Source organism: Arachis hypogaea, chromosome 12, assembly GCF_003086295.3.
Source record: "Arachis hypogaea cultivar Tifrunner chromosome 12, arahy.Tifrunner.gnm2.J5K5, whole genome shotgun sequence".
In the NCBI taxonomy this organism is placed as follows: Eukaryota; Viridiplantae; Streptophyta; class Magnoliopsida; order Fabales; family Fabaceae; genus Arachis; species Arachis hypogaea.
In genome coordinates this window covers 112,798,628-112,804,427 of record NC_092047.1, presented here as the reverse complement: position 1 = coordinate 112,804,427, position 5,800 = coordinate 112,798,628, and the positions used below count along the sequence as shown (strand labels likewise).

The 5,800-nt window shown below is 29.1% G+C and overlaps 1 protein-coding gene across 1 annotated transcript in view; it reads right to left on the bottom strand.

Moving 5' to 3' along the window:
- LOC112728361 (uncharacterized) overlaps positions 1-3,359 on the bottom strand; it is a 113,924-nt gene extending 110,565 nt beyond the window's left edge. The window contains exon 1 of the mRNA XM_025778451.3: positions 3,256-3,359. The gene's annotated coding sequence lies outside the window, so the exon portion shown is untranslated. The remainder of the gene's footprint in view (positions 1-3,255) is intronic.
- Positions 3,360-5,800: the final 2,441 nt, after the last annotated feature.

The following is a 5,800-nucleotide window of genomic DNA, read 5'->3' as shown; positions in this document are numbered from 1 at the left end:
GGAAAGAAAAAAATTTGAATCCTTTAAATTTTATATTTTTACTTTAGACGATAAAGTGAAATTTTTGAATATTTTTTTTATATTTTTTTTTCTATTTATAAAATAAGTGATGATAAATTATATTTTATTTTTTAAAATAAAATTTAAAATTTAAAAGATTTAATTTCTAAAAAAAAGATGGATTAGAGTTTAATTTTATTTTGATTTTTTTAATTAGTAAAGATGTTTTAGTAATGTCACTTATTTAAGTTTTTATTTTTATCTTAAACTAAATAAGATATTAAAAAATAACTCAATCTTAAATATTATATACTAAACAAAATACAAAAATTTAATTTAATCTTTCTCTATAATATCTATCTTTCAATTAGTGTAGAACCCAAAAAATTCATTAGCAATTAATTTCAAGTTGGTAAATTAGCAATTTCGTGAAAATTAATTTGAGACCTTGGATCTATTTAATGAAAGGTGAAAATTCAATTGCAGTCAACTTCACGTAAAATTGATAATTAAGAGCCGTTAGATGAAAATTTAGTCAAATCAATTAAATTATCTAACGACTCTCAGTTATCAACTTCACATGAAGTCGACTGCACCTAAGTTTCCACCTTGACGAAAACATACAAATGTGGGCTAAAGCAAGATTGCAAGAACCGGACCGGTCAATAAACCGGTGAAGTAACTGATTCACTGTTTCAATAGTTCGACCGGAGTTTAACCGGAGTTCAACCGATTTAATTAAATATAAATAAAATTATTAAAAATTTAATATATAATTTTCAGTATTTAAATTTAATAATTTCTAAATCTAAAAATTTTAATATGAAAATAATTTTAAAGTTATACCTCAACATGAGACTAAAAGGTGTTATACCTCAAAATTAGACATTAACAGTTTTCTTAAAAATACTAACACTGGATACATTAAGATGCTCAGTAAAAACACACTAATAAAGATAATACATTCATAATAATTAAGACAGGATCTCTCCATTATTTAGAAACAAATGGTACCAATAAAAATAAAACCCTCTAAACTACATTCCCATACCAAGAGTGATTTTATCTAGCCAAAAAGAACACAACATATAGAGAGATTAACAAAAGAAAAAATACTTCAATGCAGCAATATGTCCGTGAATGCCATGATTGATTAAATTGGGCAAGGGATTTGTCATGGCTTCATGGCTTCAGGAGCGAATCCAAATCCAAAATCTAAAAATTCAAATTACAAATTACATCCAACAATTATAGCAAAATTCAAAACGATAACAATTCAGAACCCAGAAGATTATATCAATTTATCCAGCATTCAAAATCAAAAATTATATTCAGCAAAATTCAATAGGGCAGAATTTTAAACTTATATAGCAAAATTCAAAAACCAGAGTTCTAAATTTGAACTTATATCAAATTTATATTCAGTAAAATTTAGAATTACATAACAATTAATTCATATAATTAACAAAATAAAAAAATTGAAAAGCAGAATAAAAACTCTGTATCAAGCCATCAATTCATATAATTAACAAAATAAAAAAATTAACTGAACTTAAATCTGAACTAAATTCCTCACTGCAGCAATCAACAATTCATACAGCTAATTAAAACCAAATAAAAAAAATTAATTGAAAAACCCAAGAACTCACTGCAATTCACGGCGGCAGAACAGATGCCCGACTAGTCGACTACGATGTTGACAGAAGCCGACGACGGGGACACCAGAAGCTTCAGTGTTCATAGTTCAGGACGACGACACTGCTGATAGCTATGTTGTGGGGTGTGTCGTGTGTGTTCTTCTGAAGACCAGACGACGATGATGCTAGACGCTTCAAACCACGAGGGCGGCAACCGCTGGTGGTCACTGGCTCACTGTCGGTGTCAATTGTGGTGTGGATGGTGGAGTCCCTCTGCTCGTTAAAGGAAAAGGAAAGTAGGGTTGAGAGAGGCGTGTGGTGACAACTGAGTGTTGGATGATTTGGGGGTGGGTTAGGTTAGTGGGTCGTGGTTTTTTTTTTTTGCGTCACAAAACGACGCCGTTTTGGGCTATTTTAAAAAATCGGAACTTAAAAAAATCCGTCCAGTTCGTCCGGTCCACCGGTTAACTATCGGTTCAACCGATTTTTTGATCAATTTTTTGTAGAGAAATTTTGGGGGTTAACTGGACCGGTCAGATGACCGATTCCCGATTTTGGCCGGTCCAATCTGGTTTTCAGAACATTGGGCTAAAGACAAAATATTCGACCAAAAAAAAAAGACTTTGGGTGTAATTTAAGAGTCCAACTTACACACCACACAACACACCTAATTAAAACTGGCAATATATATCTTATCTACGCATATCTAATCTGGATCAATCCATTCGAGTAGAGTTGTCTATCCGATCTGTTGCGAGAAAAGTAGGGTGCGATACGAATTTATTGGTGGATAGGGTAGGATATGGGTTTAGCATATATCCTATCCTACTCTACCCATACTCCTAATATATATATATATATGTAAAAGTTATGTATGTAGTAGAAAAATGAGTGTTGAACTTACAATCTTTTTCTTATAAAAATTTAAAATAACTACTAAGTTAGTTGATGATCATATTATTTGTAACTATATGTTAGATTTTTTAAAGATTTTATTGTTTTTAATTTTAATTTAAACTTAATTTTTTATTTTTTATTTTATTAATACGTATAAAATTTGGAATGGTTGAATTTTATATTTGGTTAAAATTTTTTATTTTTTTATGGGTAAAGTCGAGTAGGTAGGATAGTTTAGAACTTTAGGATGTGAGTAAGATTAAAATTGAGAAATTCTCAACTTGCAGATAGAATAGAATAGAATTTTTAAAAAATTTTCAACCTACAAATAAAATTAGAATAGAGTCCAAATCCAACCCTATCTTACTCATTACCATTCTTACACCTAACCCGCTAAAAAATTCTATAAACACTTTGGCATCATCTTTGTCTTTCATAAAAATATGAAATAAAGAACAACTATAATTATCAAAATTGAACTGATAATAGATCTGTCCAAGTTTTAAATCACTGAGTCAATAGTTTAACTGATGAGTTACATTACTGAATTATTTGATCTATTAACAATTAAATAAGTATATAAATTATAATAAAATCATAATTTAAATAATAAAAATAAAAAAGTTAATATTATTGAATAATAATTAAATTATATATGTTATAACTAAATCATAAAATGTATGTAGGAAATTACGTGATAAATATGTGCAATGGACCCTACCTCTCAGTCCTTGGGCAATATCATCAGCAATCCCACATTCCCACTGTAATTATCTTCTACATTTTTCTTCTCCAGATGAATCACCCGTTCATATGTTCTTGAATATCTCCACACAATCCAAAGCTCCTGCTCTGCAAAACTCATTCTAGTAGGTGAAATGGGTTAAGTATATATATATATATATATATATATATATATATATATATATATATATATATTTGATTTCCCTTCTTTTCAATTAGTAGTGAGGTTTTTTAATCTTTATATCTTTTCCGTATATTTGATAAGCAAAACAAGACAATTGAAGCTGTTGACTGTTGAGCAAGTCTTGACAAAATAAAGCTACAAATTAAAGGAAAAACAGACCTTTTTACTTTTTTAGTCTACGCTTCGATTCAGATGACCCCACATTACGAAACTGCCGCTACAAGTGTAGATGACGAATGAGCTTTTTTTTTTTTTTTTTTTTTTGACAGATGAATGAGCTTAGATATGCAAAAGAAGTTACGTTTATTTGTACCCAAAAAGGGATAGATTGCAAAAGAGATGAAGCTGAAAAATGTGTTTTGGGATGAATGGAAAATGAGCTCGTGAAGCAAGCAGATAAATGGTGAAAGTGAAACACCACTTGTCCGTTAACATATATTTTTCTTGAATATTGTAGCTGACATCAAAGTCATATTTTATATATATATTTTTTCACATGCAGATGTCAAGAAGCAAATCTTAAACTATATGTTATTTATTAGAGGGACCAAAAAAATCGTTGACTTAACCCCGTCCACACCATAGGCATTCGAGATAAGTGTGGATCGGAGGCACATGGACCCTCGTGGTGTGTGGGATCGGAGGTAAGGTGCAAATTCAATTGGTTATGGGTTACCAACTTTTTGTCCGTCATTAGTGACAGATTGACTTTCAAATAAGCTACTCTCACTTATCCTTTCAAAATTTTCAAATCAGCAGACAGCGTACGTGAATTAACGTGTACAAGGAAGAAAGAAAGAAATAAATAAGTGTAGTCAATAATACCTCGGATTAGGGGATCTTTCTAAGGTTCTATATTTTCAAATCGAGCATGCATGAATTCTCGTGCATTATGATATTCGATATCGAATGGGGGAGATTAAAATATGTGTACAGCTAGTGTTTGTTTTTTGAATAATTTTTTTTTAATGGTATCCATGCATCCGTAAACTTGGTGACTAATTTATTCATCGCCGGTCATTCTTTCAAGGACAAACGGCTGATTAATATTTTCTGTCTAAAATAAAATTCAAACTTCTAATCTCTTGAGTAAGAAATCAGATAATGAACTGTTAGACTATATGCAAGTGATTTACTTTTTTTTTATAATGCAACTATTCATAGTTGGGTTTTTTTTCGTTTTCCCAGATGAATTGGACAGCCAACCATCTTTGGCTGTTACATCAAACACTCACACAAACCATATATTTAAAAGTTTTATCGTGGCTGAGGCATGTGATCCAGTGGCAAAAATATTTGCCTCCAACTAAAGCCACGTAGGTTCGAATCCTAGCAGTGGTTATTAAGATTCAAACTCATATAGGATACCTTCTTTCTTGCTCCGTATGATTCTCTTCAAGTATCATTAATTTGAACCATTTTTATTAAAATTTCAAGAGAAAGAAAAAAGAAAGGAGTGACGATCTTTTAGTGGAGATTTTTCTCATTGTTGAAATATAAATCCTATTATAATTTAGAGAACAGAACACTATTTATTACTTTACACCAATTATATATAAAAACAAAAGTTGTGTCTGATTTTATTTTTCAATTTAATTCCCAATTGGTACTGATTTGATTTTATTATTTAATCCAATCTAATTCAAGTGATTGCGATTTTGTAAGGGTTTAAATTTATCTTTTAATCTACAGATTCAAATGATTTAAATTAAATCGGTTTTATGACTTTTATCTCATTCAAATTTTAATGTTTTATAATTTAAAAATTTTAATTATTAATTTTTTTCAAAATCAAAATATAACAAATCCAACTTTTAAAATATATAATTAAAAATTTTTAAATTATTATTTTTTCCAAAATTGAATTAACCGAAGAAAGAATTAGATATTCAAATTATTACAATATAATACAAATCGCAATGATTATTAATTTTTACCTTCTAAGATTCAAAACATAAAATAGCATACAAAATAAAATAAAGTGACAAATAAATATTTGAGAATTTATATATTGGACAGATTAGTCTATTATTAAAAAAAGAATTAATCTCTACATACAAGTAATTCTGTTATACAAGTCTTACAAGTCCTCTAATTGATATTATGCTCAAACACGCCTCTAATAGATTTTTAATTTTTGAAATGATTCCGTTTCCTTTTTCGAATTTCTTACCTTCTCTTTCTCCTTCTTCATTTATATGTTTTTCTCTCTGTTCTCTTTTTCATTATTCTCGATTTCCATTATTTTTTTACATCAAACTCTGAAATCGTTTTTGAAGTGTTTCATTTTTATCGTTGTGTTTCTCCTCATTCTTCTTTTGATATTGCAACATTATGT